The 16820-nt window shown below is 44.9% G+C and overlaps 1 long non-coding RNA gene across 1 annotated transcript in view; it reads right to left on the reverse strand.

The window, feature by feature from the left end:
* Positions 1 to 4211: 4211 nt before the first annotated feature.
* Positions 4212 to 16820, reverse strand: part of LOC308471260 — a 52645-nt gene continuing 40036 nt past the window's right edge. Inside the window, exon 3 of the long non-coding RNA XR_013982852.1 lies at positions 4212 to 4578. This is a non-coding gene — a long non-coding RNA (uncharacterized lncRNA). The remainder of the gene's footprint in view (positions 4579 to 16820) is intronic.

The following is a 16820-nucleotide window of genomic DNA, read 5'->3' on the forward strand; positions in this document are numbered from 1 at the left end:
GACCATCTGTCATGGATGCTTTAGCTGATATTCTTGCATTGTAAGATTCCATGGTTCTATGACCTATTGTGGATGTATAAGGTGTATAATATATAATTGCACAGATCACCAACCATGACAAAAATTAATAGTGCACATAGATCATGTGCTGGTGCAAACTGGTGTAAAATACACAAATACATAAATAAAACAAGTAGTCAATATATATGAAATAATTGTGAATCCATGCATAAATACAGCTGTTTTCACAGAATAATTATAAAGTCACATGATGTGTTTTACTGTTTGATGGCCAGCAAAAAAAAAAAAAATATCATTAATTCTCCATCGTGTAATTTGTAGTATGAACTATGTCACTTGAAAACCATCTTGTCTGTGAGTCCTGCAAGACTCGCTCGCTGCCTTGCTGGAGTTTCTTCACCTGGCCTCAGAAAGTGGGGCCCTGACTGACTCCAACTACAAAAGCTGAGGCTGCGGAACAGACTCTTGAGTTGGATAATTGTTTAGGGGTTTGGGGGGGGGGAGGAATTTGTTGCTGTTATTGATAGTATTTGTTTTGTATCTATATTTTTAGATCTTATGATGTAATGTGGAAATTGCTCAATTTAGTTGTGTATATATGGTTTATGCCTATTTTTGTTATATTTGTAATTATGTAAAACAATTCCATGTTTAGGGTTGCCATGTTTCAAAAAGTGAAAATCCGGACACAAAAGGTGCTGAGTCGTTGTTGTTGTTTTAGCCAGAGGTTTTTTTAAGGGAATTTTTTTTAGCTTAATTTTTAAGGAAATTTCCCAAAATCTACACTTTCGATACAGGTTGCCATATGTCTGGATTTCTGCCCAGACACTGTTTTTGATGGCCGAATCCCTGCAATGTCTGGGAAATTCTGGATGCATAACAACCCTTCCCATGTTGTAAGCTGTCAATCATGGATTTACTGGTAATCAGTGCTATTTTTCTAGAGGAAAGGTGCCAGAACCTACCATGAACGCTTCCCTTGTTCTCTTATAATGGCAATGGTACCCACCTGAGAGGTGCCAGGACAGAGTTCTGGTGAGTTCTGTCTTGTCTGGTTATTTATCACATCAGGGGCAAGGGGGTCACAGGGCCTTGGCATGGAAGGGAGCTACGACATTGAAATCCCTGCTCAAACATGAAAATCACAGTCTGACCTTGGACCAGTCACTCAGTCAAACTCACAGCACAAAGTTGCCCTGAGAGCAAAACGAGGGAAATGCTGCCACAACACCCTGAGCTCTAAGGAAAAGGGTCAGATTTTAAAAACAAGTAGTGTGTCAATCCGCGGGTGGCGCTGTGGGTTAAACCACAGAGCCTAGGACTTGCCCATCAGAAGGTTGGCGGTTCGAATCCCCGCGACGGGTTGAGCTCCTGTTGCTTGGTCCCAGCTCCTGCCAACCTAGCAGTTCAAAAGCACGTCAAAGTGCAAGTAGATAAATAGGTACCGCTCTGGCGGGAAGGCAAACGGTGTTTCTGTGCACTGCTCTGGTTCGCCAGAAGTGGCTTAGTCATGCTGGCCACATGACCCGGAAGCTGTACGCCGGCTCCCTCGGCCAATAAAGCGAGATGAGCGCTGCAACCCCAGAGTCAGCCACGACTGGACCTAATGGTCAGGGGTCCCTTTATCTTTAGTGTGTCAATCAGAGCTTGGGAACCTGTGGTCCTCCAGATGCTGTTGGACTCCAGATACCATCATCCCTTGTCCATGCTGGCTGGAGCTGATGGGAGCTGAACAAGGTCTGGTGGGCCAATCCCAACATATATAAACTCAATCAGAGGTTTATCTACAATCAAACATGCTTGTAGATGGAACAGGCCATATTGGATTATTACACAATGAGCAGATAAGATACCAGGGTGGAAGGACGCATGGCCAGTGGGAAGAAGACACTTGGATTCTCCAGTGGGCTGACACTCAGAGCACCCTTAGTAACAGCCTTGCACACAAGTCATGGTGCCTTTGTTGGGCATGGCTAAGACAATTGGTGTCTCCTAAATTCTGCCCTGTGGTACTGAATATGCCCAAAGATAAAGTGGTAACTTAAACCCCACTGGAATGTGCATTTATGCCAACTCCTCTTTGGAAACCTGACTCAAAGAATCACAAGCCACCTAATAAAATGACAATGGAAAGGGTGTGCCTGGCAATTAGCAGCTGTCAAAAATGTTGGCTGTCACGAGAAAGAAAGGCATATGGGAAAAGCAGCAAAGGTGAATGAACTTTATGATCTCTGAAATGCATTTTATTCTTAATTGAAACCGGAATGGCTGAGTCAGCTGCCCTCTGTATTAAGAAAGAGCTCATGCAGAATGAGACTGAAGCTTTGAGCAACTGTAAGGTTCAGATTTTCTGTTTCTAAGATGAATCTGATGTCTGGTGATCTGGGTAAAGCTGTACTGGCACCTCTTTTTTCTTGTTGTTAAAAAGTGTGGCACTTACCGTATTTTTCGCTCTATAACACGCAGATTTTTTTCTCCTGAAAAGGAAGGGGAAATGTCTGTGCGTGTTATGGAGCGAATGTGTGGTCCCTGGAGCCGAAAAATCAGACAAAAATCAAATCGGGCTTCACGATTGCTGAAACGGAACAAAGAGCAGGGAAAGCCCCTCCCCTCCAGGCAAGCAGAGGGGAAAAGAGGAAGCAGCTGCTTTCCTGCATTCTGCCTCAGGGTCTTACTGCCCACCCACTCTGTTTCGTTGCTGTGTTTGCTGAAACGGAACAAAGAGCAGGGAAAGCCCCTCCCCTCCAGGCAAGCAGAGGGGAAAAGGGGAAGTGGTTGCTTTCCTGCATTCTGCCTCAGGGTCTTACTGCCCACCTGCTCTGTTTCGTTGCTGTGTTTGCTGAAACGGAACAAAGAGCAGGGAATGCCCCTCCCCTCCAGGCAAGCAGAGGGGAAAGCAGAGTGTCTGCTTTCCTCTCTGTGCTTCGGAGGGAACAATGTTTGTGAAGGGAAGAGAGATTACAGGTTCAGCTTAAAATTCTGATTTGACTTCCTGCTTTTTGTTTTTGGGGACACACAGCATTCAAATATGCTTTCTTCAATTTAAAAGGATGAAATCCTTAAACAGTGTTTTGCCTGTAAATTCATGCGATCTGGAAGATTACAGTGTCTGTACCTCTTAAGGGATGGCAAAGCTTAGGTTTCGCTGCTAAATAGTTCTTAATGCAGTTAAAATGCTTTCTTCTGTCAAGGCAATTAAAAAAAATAAATATCAGGCAGCCGGAAAACATGCAGATGGGAGAGAGAGAGAGAGAGAGAGAGAGAGAGAGAGAGAGAGAGCGCTGGCTGGCTTGTGTGGGTGGGTGGGTGGGAACTTTTGCCTTCCTTTCCTCACGTTATAGCCCTCTCCTGCATTCTTAGCCTTCTGTGTTTTTCCTTCCCTCCCCACTTAAAATGTGGTTACAAAGCATGGATCCACATGGATCCTCAGGATCTTTGCATTGGGTCACCCCAAATTCACCATCAGAGCACACAGCATGTCCATGGCTACAGCCTGCCCCCCCAAAATCACGCACCCACTGTTGCCTGGGGCTGCAATGGTGCAAAAACGTGGTTACAAAGCATGGATCCACATGGATCCTCAGGATCTTTGCATTGGGTCAGCCAAAATTCACCATCAGAGCACATAGCATGTCCATGGCTACAGCCTGCCCCCCCAAAATCACGCACCCACTGTTGCCTGGGGCTGCAATGGTGCAAAAACATGGTTACAAAGCATGGATCCACAGGGATTCTCAGGATTTTTGCATTGGGTCACCCCAAATTCACCATCAGATCACATGTCTGTGGCCACAGCATGAAGCACAAAAATGATACGTCCACTGTTTCATTCAGAATATTTTTTCCCTTGTTTTCCTCCTCTAAAAACGATGTGCGTGTTATGGTCAGGTGCGTGTTATAGAGCGAAAAATACGGTACTTCATGGTGAATACCAGCACCTATTTTTCTAGGGCATTATGATGTTTAAACAGGCATCACTTAGGTCCCCAGTAGCACTTTCCCAGACAATAGCAGACAGAACCCCACCACAATGTTTCCTATTTTCTTCAAGTTGTGGTTTGGCATGTTGGGGCTGGCATATGGGAAAAGCAGCAAAGGTGAATGAACTTTATGATCTCTGAAATGCATTTTATTCTTAATTGAAACTGGAATGGCTGAGTCAGCTGCCCTCTGTATTAAGAAAGAGCTCATGCAGAATGAGACTGAAGCTTTGAGCAACTGTAAGGTTCAGATTTTCTGTTTCTAAGATGAATCTGATGTCTGGTGATCTGGGTAAAGCAGTACTGGCACCTCTTTTTTCTTGTTGTTAAAAAGTGTGGCACTTACTTCATGGTGAATACCAGCACCTATTTTTCTAGGGCATTATGATGTTTAAACAGGCATCACTTAGGTCCCCAGTAGCACTTTCCCAGACAATAGCAGACAGAACCCCACCACAATGTCTCCTATTTTCTTCAAGTTGTGGTTTGGCATGCTGGGGCTGGCCAGGTGTGTGAGTTGTCTCCTCTGGAGAGTACATTGTGGCAGTGCCCAGCAGGAATGCCAGAAGGTATCAGCCTAAAGAAGAGTGAGCAATAAGAACAAAACTGAATTAGGCGCTATCCTTACCCAATGATTCATCCAGAAAAGGCTTGGAGGCAGAGGGTGGGTAATTCAGAGGAGGAGCGGACAAATGAGATGTGATGTTCATTGCGTTGATGATACTAGTGTACATGTTTTTGGTTATGAAACCACCCTGACAAAAATGCCTCCCAAAGCTGTGGTTGATACAGTGGTGTTTCATTTTAACACAATTGCCTTTCATAGTCTCCTATCTGCATTTTTTTTTAAGGGACTCTCTCCTTTGTACCAATCCCATGGGCTTCCTGTGGATTCTGTTTGCATAGCAGAACACGTGCACATCAACAGGCCCGGCCCAACTATTAGACAGAGTGAGACACAGCCACTCCAGGCATCTCCTTTGGGGTATCATGAACAGACAGGATATTGCTGTTTAATTTGTTGTATTTTTACTTCCGGGGAGAGTCACTTTGGGGATTTTATATTGCAAACCACCCTGTGATCCTCAGATTAAGGGCAGGATAGAAATCTAATAATTCCAACATACTTTTCTGCTTTAGGCTGCCAAAATAACCATACTAGTCTTGGGTGTCACATGTTTTGATTTAGGAGGTGGCATTTGCCCTTCTGCCTCAGGCAGCCAAATGCCTTGGGACAGCCATTTGAATGCTAACTACACAGAGAGAGAGAGAGAGAGAGAGAGAGAGAGAGAGAGAGAGAGAGACTACGGTGTAGAAGTCCACAGCATTCCTACTCTAAGAGGTTTTGACTTCTTCCATAGCCACAGCAGCCTTGAACCTAACAGGCTCCACCCATTGCTCTCAAACATTGCTCTCTCGCCTCCTCTCCAGTCCACTGCAGTGACAGACTTTGGGCTTTAACATTTCAGGAGCCACTGGGCAAGAGATTTGGGGTATAATATACAGTTTTCATCATGGGAGAAATTATGGAGAACCGATTTGAAATTTACGGCATGTTGTACATTAAAAGAAAACTATATGAAAATGATGTACCATTGATATTTAACTCCCAGTAAGTTAGCAAAAATCTTTAAGACAGGTACAAATATCTGTTGGAAATGTAAAGAAAAAGAAGGCACCTTTTATCCTATGTGGTGGACATGCAAGGTAATAAAAGCATTCTGGGACATGATACATAATGAACTGAAAAAAATGTTAAAAAAAACTTTTACCCAAAAAAAAACCCCAGAAGCTTTTCTATTAGGAATTTTAGGTGCTGAAATTCCAAGGGAACAGAAAAGACTGTTCATGTATGCGACGACAGCTGCGCAGATGTTGCTAGCCCAGAGATGGAAAGAAGACGAAGTCCCTACCAGAGAAGAATGGCAGATCAAGTCGATGGATTATGCTGAAATGGCAAAAATGGCCGGAAAGATCAGAAATCAGGAAGACCAAAATTTTAACAAAGAATGGGGAAAATTTATAATTCACCTTAGAAACCAAAATCAAATTTGGAAATTTGGAGGGGGAAAAAATCAGCAGCACCTTGTGTGACACCAAAATTCAGCACCCCTGCCTCCCACCTTCTGTTGCTCACCACTGTTGCACCACCCCCTGTGGCACCCTCTCAGCTTGGTGCCCAGTGTGGGTGAATCAGTTGCACTCCCCTAAATCTGTCTCCACCTGCTGCTTCCTAAATCTGTTGCTGAAGCTCTACCTTCTGAACTACACTCCTGACATCACTATTTCTCCCTCTCTGTTCTGAACTCCTGGCTTTTCTAACACAGGAAGGTATCCTCTCCCTTTAATCCCCTTGTGTTAATGAACCATTACCCCAGACTAACACCTCCAAAGAAATTAGTCCAAATTAATTAGCACCAGTCTGCCTTAATTAACCCTAATCACATGCTAATTTCAGAAATGCCTAATACACAGCTCAATTACACACATGGGTCTGTCATCCCATTTTAACACACAAGCTCTAATTAAATTCTAACGTTTACTGAGCACAGACATTTACCACCCACAAACCTATAACATTCAACATGGAATTTCACCCATGCTGGATGGGGATGATGGGAGTTGGAGTCCAACATTTGTTGTTTAGTCGTTTAGTCGTGTCCAACTCTTCGTGACCCCATGGACCAGAGCACGCCAGGCACTTCTGTCTTCCACTGTCTCCCGCAGTTTGGTAAGACTCATGTTTGTAGCTTCGAGAATACTGTTCAACCATCTCGTCCTGTGTCGTCCCCCTCTCCTTGTGCCCTCCATCTTTCCCAACATCAGGGTCTTTTCCAGGGAGTCTTCTCTTCTCATGAGGTGGCCAAAGTATTGGAGCCTCAGCTTCACAATCTGTCCTTCCAGTGATCACTCAGGGCTAATTTCCTTAAGAATGGATGCGTTTGAGTCCAACATTGGAAAGGCCATATAGTTCATAGCCTAGAACAGAACACAGAATCCTATGCAATACATAGGTTCTCCTCAGCCCACAAGCCAATGTAGACATGGTTTCCTGAAGACATTGTGCTAGTTTTTAGTTGAATTTGGCCCAGACCATTTTAGCCCCATCATCATTACTTCAATTTCACAGCTGGGAAAAATAATGAGAGGTGCCCAGAATTTGGTTCGAGATGTTCAGTTGACATGGAGGGAAGTAGGCTACAAACAGGTTCTCTCAAGTTGCCCTGGCTGGATTCTAAGTGGTAATGGCCCTGGCAAATCCAACATATATTTCAAAAGTAAGTTGTCAAAGGCATCCAGCACAGTCATATTTAATTTCAAAGAAGGAAATTGCCTCAAAAATGAAAAGAAATGTTAAGAGGGAAGTGGAAAGGAAGAGCTGGCCAGATCAAATTTCTCCAAGTTGTCTATGATTTGTATAAGCTGCTTTTATGAGCATGGAGCAAAATAAAAACTGTCACTAACTATTTGAGAACTTTCTGCACAAAACATCTGCAGAGAATGAAAAGAATGCTTGTAAAACCTTGGTGCTCATTACCTGCAGAGAACCTTGCTTTGGGTTATGCAGCACTGTACAGTGCCTTTCCTGCAATATTTAATAGTTAACAGCACAGATAGTTGAAGATCTATGGGGGCAGGTTGTGACTATTCAGTGGGAAAAGAATTTTCCACTGAAAATTTCTACTGAAATTTATCTGCATTAACAGAGATCTGGAAGACAGAGATATATTAAAGCAGGCATGTCCAAAGTCCACTTCGGGGGTATAATCCGGCCCCTGTGACAGTTTATTTCTTTCCTGGGGTAAAATTCTTTTAAAAAAAGCTCAACAACTTCAATCCTAAAAAAAGTTCAACAACTATGCTTGGCCCTTTGGTCGGCCCTCACGGCCCTTCACTTCATCAAATCTGGCCCTTTTTAAAAAGTCTGGACACCACTGTATTAAAGCATCAACAGTCTTCATCCTACCCCGGTCATTGGTGTTGGTCAAAAATGCCTAAGGGTGCTTTGCAGTGTGTTTCTTGGCTCATTTGCTTGAATCACATGGAACCTTTTGAAATGCAAAAACCTTTGAGAAGGGGTTCAATCAATCTTTCCTTACAGTGCAATATAGATCATATAGCACAAGGATGGGGAACCTTTGGCCCTCCAGATGCTGCTGAACTGCAAGCATGGCCAAAGGCCCAGGAATGATGGGAATTGTAGTTCGGCAACATCTGGAGGGCTAAAAGTTCCCCTGCACTGCTATAGCAGAAAGAAGTGAATGTGACCATCAAGAAGTTGTTGGACTCCAACTCCCATCATCCCCCAACCATGGATGGTCAATAGTCAGGGATAATGGGAGCTGTAGCCAAGAGGTTCCCTATTCCTATCCTGTAGGTTGGTCTATTGCGGATAATCCGTGCTCCAAAACCGGTTTTGCTACTCTTACAGAAACTCTGCCTCCTGCTTTCCTTCAAAAAATTCACCCATCTCACCTAAACAGCAATCTCTTAAATTTGTCCAGGCATTTATCTTTAGGGGAAATTTAGCCACTTTGTATAGTCAATTCCTTAGGGATGTGGATTCAGCCCAAGGCCCTTCTGATCCCTTCCAGTTCTCTGATTCTGTGAAGGGAGAAGTAACTGCCACCATGATGACTATCTGAACCTAACAAGATTTTTAAGACTGGGAAGAAACCACAAATAGGCCTTGGAATCCAGCCAGGACAACTTGGAGAACCAACTTGTAACATAATCCCTTCCATGCCAACTGAGCTGAACATGTTAGGTGTTAACTGACCAGGATACACACAGAGAGAGGGGGGGAGGGAGAATGTTACCCCAAAACATGGTAATGTACAGAGAGAACGTCAGGGAGTTGTACAAAATGAACCAGAGTAAATGGCTTGTAACTTGAGTGGAGCTACAATTATTTCCCCTCTCCTTCCCCATCTGTTTTATATAATACATAAAGCACAGGGCTATTCTCAGAATTATGAATTACAGATAAAGCCAGCTCTCAGAATTATGAATCAAGGGATTAAAAGACATACTCAACAAAGGCCTTTGTTAAACCACACTGAACACGAGATTTTTTTTTATTATTTGCCTCTTTCTTTTGGAGACTTCTGAGAACTTGTCCCAAGCCCTTTTCCCCCTGGAGCCACCATTTTAATTTCCTGCAACAGGAGCTGATCTTCATGGCTTTTGACCAAGCGTTTTTCCTTTGCTAACAGGGGCAGCCGAAGACATTTTGAGGTGAAGCACAAAATGGCATCACCCTCCGTGCCAGGGAGGAAGGGGTGAGTGAAGGTCTGCATCAGGAACAAGGGAGAAACGAAGATCTACATCAGGGTCTGCTGCCTCTGTGGATCCTGGCACCTGAGGTGGTCATCTCACTTTGCCTGTTTGTTATGAAGCTCTCTATCATTGGGTAGGCTCTTCTGAAGGTAGGGATCAGGGCTTATAGTCCCCCACCCCTCCTGTAGAATGTGTTAATGCAGGGATCTGTTTCAGCAGGAAACAAAGCAGAAAGTGCTTTTTTATTATTTGGATTGAGTTGGGGACACAGCAGACAGTCTGAGTTGCTTTCTGGTGCTGGAACATCCCATAGAAAGCCGGTCTGGAGCAGTCTGTCTGGGATATCTCTTGAGATTAAGATGCATACTATCTGGGGTGGCCATCTCTGTTCATCTAAATAATGAGGAGCAACCTATGCCTGTGAGTGACAGGCTGCTAAGTGTCGCAGTAGAGGAATTGTCCAGATTACCATGAGGGGCAAAAGGGAACATCCCCCTAGGCCACATGGCCATTGACCATGGGGATTTTATTTCCCCCTTAAGTCTGAGGCATGTGAGCCGGTTGGCTTGGATGAGTCACCTTCTAAGTATTGGTTCTGCCAGCTCTTTCATGCAGTGCACCGGCTCTGTGGTTTATGCACTGTGTCAGCAAAGTTTAGGCAACACGATGACCATGTGCATACGCAATAAACAATCTTGATAGAATTCCTTCTAACTATAACAAGTACAAATTGAAACTTTAGTCTCAAAGTCTCTGAAGATCTTTAAATGAAGCGAGGTACCAGATTTTGTGGGACGCGGGTGGCACTGTGGGTTAAACCACAGAGCCTAGGACTTGCTGATCAGAAGGTTGGCGGTTTGAATCCCCGCAACGGGGTGAGCTCCCGTTGCTCGGTCCTAGCTCCTTCCAACCTAGCAGTTCGAAAGCACGTCAAAGTGCAAGTGGATAAATAGGTACCACTCCTGTGGGAAGGTAAACGGCGTTTCTGTGCGCTGCTCTGGTTCGCCAGAAGCGGCTTAGTCATGCTGGCCACATGACCTGGAAGCTGTACGCTGGCTCCCTCGGCCAGTAAAGCGAGATGAGCGCCGCAACCCCAGAGTCGGTCACGACTGGACCTAATGGTCAGGGGTCCCTTTACCTTTACCTTACCAGACTTTGTACGATGAAAGACTAGCTGTGAAGCTTTGTGTATTCAGCAATTATGATGTCCAACAGTGGTCAATATCCGGAATAACTGTTCACTTTTCAGATTCAGTTTGTACTTGTTATAGTTTGAAGGAATTCCATAAAGATTGTTTATTGCATATGGACATGGTCATCGTGTTACCTAAACTTTGCTGACGTACTCTTTGCAACACAGGGGTTTGTGCACTGTGGTCAAGATCACATAGGTGCTGCAATGACTCCTACAGGTGTGAAGAGCCTAGGTGGGGGAAAGCCCTTGGCTATGTTTGGCTATGACAAATGTTTCTGTTTAGACTCTACTCTCAAAATGAGGCATCAAATATACTAATAAGCCTCAATACACCCATTGCAGCTATTCATTCTGAGAGCTGCTACAGGCACCTGGGCTACAAGTGCTCTCATTGTCCCAGATTTCCAAGAAAATCACATCCAACTTTACTGTTACACCCAGATTCCTCACAGCGCCTTACTTTTACTTCCGTAGCCAGAGGAAAAATTGTGTTACCAGAGCATTTTAGTTCCTTAACGACTCATCTGCTGTTCCCCGCAGGGGGAACAAGGGGACAGAAGGCAAGCTAAAGAGAGGAAGAGGGAAGGACAATTAAAAACAGTCATATCAATTTGCTATGTAAATCAGAGCTGCATCTTAGCATCTTAACTCTAAATATTTATTCCCAGTGTTTTTTTCTGGGGGGGGGGACGTAGGAGTATGCATACCCCTAAACATTTTGCAAATCTAGGTTTGGCCTCATTGAGGGGCAGTATTTCAATAAAATCAGAGTACCCCTAAACATTTTTTAAGAAAAAAAAAGCCCTGTTTATTCCTAGGAACTATTGGTTTCAATAGAAGTTACCTTCTATTTTATCATGTATTTTTAATTGTAAACAGCATAAAGTAAAATCTCATGGAAAAAACTGTATAAAAATGTTTAATTAAAAAAAAGACCTTCTAAATATTGATTAGATTTTAATCCCATCTTCCTCTAAGGCAGCCTTCCCTAACCAGATGTCCTTCAGATGTTTTGTTGTTGGACTACAACTCCCAAGATGCTTGACTATGCTGGGTGTCACACAGCTGTCAGGCAAGGAATGTCCAGAGCAGGATTCCTCAACCTCTGCCCTCCAGATGTTTTGACCTACAATTCCCATGATCCCTAACTAGCAGGACCAGTGGTCAGGGATGATGGGAATTGTAGTCTCAAAACATCTGGAGGGCCGAGGTTGAGGAAGTCTGGGCCAGAGGGAGGAATTAAGTCTTTATTGTCAAAAGTACACTTACAAGTAGGGCTTTTTTCTGCCTGAACTCATCAGAATTCAGTTCCAACACCTCTCAGGTGGGCTCCATTGCCATTATAAGAGAACAAAGGGGAAATCATGGTGGGTTACAGCACCTCTTTTTCTAGAAAACTAGCCCTGCTTGTTAGAGAAAGGCATGTCCATCAGTCCTACATCTCTCAGCTTATCGTAGATGTGCAACCGATGAAGAAGAAGAAGAAGAAGAAGAGTTTGGATTTGATATCCCGCCTTTCACTCCCCTTCAGGAGTCTCAAAGCGGCTAACAATCTCCTTTCCCTTCCTCCCCCACAACAAACACTCTGTGAGGTGAGTGGGGCTGAGAGACTTCAGAGAAGTGTGACTAGCCCAAGGTCACCCAGCAGTAGCATGTGGAGGAGCAGGGAAGTGAACCCACTTCCCCAGATTACGAGACTACCGCTCTTAACCACTACACCACACTGGTGGGGCAGTCGTACCAACAGACGAAACATTTGTAATAACGTGACACTGAATTCTGTCCATTGTGACTGACTTTTGGCCAACCAGTGAGCTTCATGACTTTGTAGGGGTTGGACCTCTCCCTCAACATTAGGAATAAGTGGATCTGTCAATTTTGGTTTCTCATTTTCGCAGTGTTAAGTTCAGTTCTACGCACTTACACACCAGTTTGCGATATTGGGTGAAAGTCAACAAAGTTTTACCCGCAGTAAACTTACAGTATTCTCAGAAATTGAAATGAGCAAACCTAAAATCATGAGAAGGCAGCAAATCTCTCAAAAGAGAAGCAGAGTCAGTCACAAACTAGCAATTCAGTTCGGCAATTCTATGATTCTAACACGTGCATGATACTGACCTCATCCCAGATGTGCCACCTAAAGGTACACACCCTGCCCTGTGCACATACTGGCAGGCAGACACATGTACACACTGTGCAGAGAAAGAGTACTGTTTATTTGACCTTTGGCTGTCAGAATAATGGTTCGCTGAAGCTTAGAGCAGAGCAAAAAGTATGTGTGAGTGTTCGTGTGTGTGTGTTTGTTGGCAGGCTGCCAGATTACCCTTGCACATTCTGTAGCCTGCACATGCCTTTGCTATTATCGTTCTGGATACAACCATTAACCCACTGCAGATGCCAATTGTGCCCTAAGTGCCTAATAATATAAAACATTGAAAATGCAACTATAAGGATGATCATCATCATGTGTGAGTGTCTGGAGGTGGTTGGAGAATGGATGGCGGCTAACAGATTGAGGTTGAATCCTGATAAGACAGAAGTACTGTTTTTGGGGGACAGGAGGTGGGTGGGTGTGGAGGACTCCCTGGTCCTGAATGGGGTAACTGTGCCCCTGAAGGACCAGGTGCACAGCCTGGCAGTCATTTTGGTCTCACAGCTGTCCATGGAAGCACAGGTCAAATCTGTGTCCAGGACAGCTGTTTACCAGCTCCATCTGGTACGCAGGCTGAGACCCTACCTGCCCGCAGACTGTCTGGCCAGAGTGGTGCATGCTCTAGTTATCTCCCGCTTGGACTACTGCAATGCGCTCTACGTGGGGCTACCTTTGAAGGTGACCCAGAAACTACAACTAATCCAGAATGTGGCAGCTAGACTGGTGACTGGGAGTGGCCGCAGAGACCACATAACACCAGTCTTGAAAGACCTACATTGGCTCCCAGTACGTTTCCAATCACAATTCAAAATGTTGGTGCTGACCTTTAAAGCCCTAAACAGCCTTGGTCCAGTATACCTGAAGGAGCGTCTCCACCTCCATCGTTCTGCACGGACGCTGAGGTCCAGCGCCGAGGGCCTTCAGGCGGTTCCTCGCTGTGAGAAGCCAAGTTACAGGGAACCAGGCAGAGGGCCTTCTCGGTGCTGGCACCCGCCCTGTGGAACACCCTTCCATCAGATGTCAAAGAGAAAAATAACTACCAAACCTTTAGAAGACATCTGAAGGCAACCCTGTTTAGGGAAGCTTTTAATGTTTGATGTATTACGGTATTTTAATATTTTGTTGGAAGCTGCCCGGAGTGGCTGGGGAAGCCCAGCCAGATGGGCGGGGTATAAGTAATAAATTATTATTATTATTATTATTATTATTATTATTATTATTATTGACAAGCATTGAAAAGTGGCTTAATTTTTTTTCCCCTGGCAAAGCCTCACTTATTTCAGTCCTCAACTGCCTGTGGAATCTCCAGTCTTTTCTGTTTGGTGAAATCCACCCCCTGGATTTGTTCTGGCAGTCAAATCCTTGCTTGGCCATTAGGACTTGCCGCATGGCCCTGGCTGAGTTGCTGTCCCAACCTCAGCTCTTTCCCTGTAAAATCGGCACTCTCAGAACCTGCCCCATAAAGATCTTTTGGGGACAGATAAAGATTGTGACGTAGAACACCGGTTTGACAATAAGCCAAGTAAATAGCTGGTTAGTTCAAATCTATTTCACATGCAATCCATCATGGCTTTGGGATTTTTATTCTGGTCTTTTAAAACAGTCAGGCCACAATGCTACCGCAACAGTAAAGGTCTGAAACATTAGGTCCAGTCACAGACGACTCTGGGGTTGCGGAGCTCATCTCGCTCTATAGGCCAAGGGAGCCGGCGTTTGTCTGCAGACAGCTTCTGGGTCATGTGGCAGGCATGACTAAGCCGCAAATCAGAGCAGCTCACGGAGACGCTGTTTACCTTCCCGCGGAAGTGGTACCTATTTATCTACTTGCATTTGATGTGCTTTCGAACTGCTAGGTTGGAAGGAGCTGGGACCGAGCAACGGGAGCTCACCCCGTCGCGGAGATTCAAACCGCCAACCTTCTGATCAGCAAGTCCTAGGCTCTGTGGTTTAACCCACAGCGCCACCCGCATCCCACAAAATCTGGTACCTCGCTTCATTTAAAGATCTTCAGAGACTTTGAGACTAAAGTTTCAATTTGTACTTGTTATAGTTAGAAGGAATTCTATCAAGATTGTTTATTGCGTATGCACATGGTCATCGTGTTGCCTAAACTTTGCTGACACAGTGCATAAACCACAGAGCAGGTGCACTGCATGAAAGAGCTGGCAGAACCAATACTTAGAAGGTGACTCATCCAAGCCAACCGGCTCACATGCCTCAGACTTAAGGGGGAAATAAAATCCCCATGGCCAATGGCCATGTGGCCTAGGGGGATGTTCCCTTTTGCCCCTCATGGTAATCTGGACAATTCCTCTACTGCGACACTTAGCAGCCTGCCACTCACAGGCATAGGTTGCTCCTCATTATTTAGATGAACAGAGATGGCCACCCCAGATAGTATGCATCTTAATCTCAAGAGATATCCCAGACAGACTGCTCCAGACCGGCTTTCTATGGGATGTTCCAGCACCAGAAAGCAACTCAGACTGTCTGCTGTGTCCTTTCCCCCATCCCCAACTCAATCCAAATAATAAAAAAGCACTTTCTGCTTTGTTTCCTGCTGAAACGGATCCCTGCATTAACACATTCTACAGGAGGGGTGGGGGACTATAAGCCCTGATCCCTACCTTCAGAAGAGCCTACCCAATGAGAGAGAACAATGGGAGCTCACCCCATCGCAGAGATTCAAACCGCCGACCTTCTGATCGGCAAACCCTAGGCTCAGTGGTTTAGACCACAGCGCCACCCACAACATTTAAAGCCATTAACTGCCTGATTTACTCTGCCAGGGCCTGTATTCTAGACCTAGCAAACTTCATGCGGGCTCCCAAGGCTTGCAGACAGCAGCCTGCAGCCCGATACCTGGGGAGCACTGAACAGCGGGCCCTGGGCTTCGGGCAGCTCTCCACAAGCCTGGGGAGACTGGCGCGACTTCCCGCCGGGCTCCCAAGGCTTGCGGAAAGCAGCCTGTTCTGGGGGCTGGGGTCGGGGGAAGCTCGGGCTTCCCCCATCCAAACCCCGTGCCTTGGGGAGAAATATTTTTTTTTCTTTATTCCCCCCCCCAAAAAAAAACCACTAGGTGCGCCCTCTGGGCCGGTGCGCCCTATGGAGCGAAAAATACAGTACTTCCTACCAGCAGGACACAGCTCCTTTCAGCTTTCCAGTTTTGTCCCTGTCCTGCTTTCTCCTCACTTCCACCTGCCTCCTTCTTCACATCTCCACCAAGCAATATTTTCTATTATACACTTTATCCCATTCCCATAGCCACTCATTATCTCGGCCCACCTTCTGCAGTGCTCCTGTCTTCTTCCCTCTGAGGAAATACAGCCTCTCCTGAGCTTCAGTTGTGTGTGTTCCCTCCTTGATAGCCCACTTCTTGTTGCAGCTTCCTGCCTCCTCTTTCCTTTCCTTTAAATTTCATTTTCCACCTACCTTTCCTTCTGCTACTCAGTTGATTGCATATTCTGGAACTTTCCTTCACCTTCCCTGCCTTTGAGCTCCCTGCCCCTTAGTGTCTCTATATCCAAGGACCTCTTCCCAGCCCTTAGCCTGCCTCTGTTAGGAGTTTTAACCCCAGCCAAACTGACAATTTCTCATTTCCTCACAGAAGCTGAAATGCACATTTTTTGTTTCCCTGATCAGCTGAATATTCTGTGTGGTTAACCAGGTAATCCAAGCAATGTGTGAGGTCTCACTACGCACAAGAGCAATGCAATATAGACAATCATGTGAATGCTTAGGGTCAAACTAGTTCATTATCGTTATCTCCTTCTAAAACAAATTAGCAGCCCTATGCAGCTGCTTTGAAGGATATGGAAGAGGTACTGGGCACACTCAAATCTTCCCTCCTTACAGTCTCTGCAGTCTAAATTGTCTTTCCCTGAATACCTAATTAGTTATGTAGGAGACACCTGAATGTTTTCCCCAGTGCAACTAAAACAGCAGCCTGGTTTAGACGATTACTATTTATGAAATTTAGGGTTCAGACACTGTTTAGAGAAAGAATAGGACTGGGTCCAAGAAACATGGGGAGTACAACCTTATTGCTCTCTCAGTGGTTTTTGATATGGTTGACCATGGGATTCTCTTGAAGTGTTTCTATTACTATTATTATTATTATTATTATTATTATTAATGTTATATTTCTATACCGCCCTTCTTCTGAGGATCACAGGGTGGTTTATGAGATAAA

The sequence above is a fragment of the Podarcis pityusensis genome (genome assembly GCF_964106645.2).
Source record: "Podarcis pityusensis genome assembly, chromosome: 2".
In the NCBI taxonomy this organism is placed as follows: domain Eukaryota; kingdom Metazoa; phylum Chordata; class Lepidosauria; order Squamata; family Lacertidae; genus Podarcis; species Podarcis pityusensis.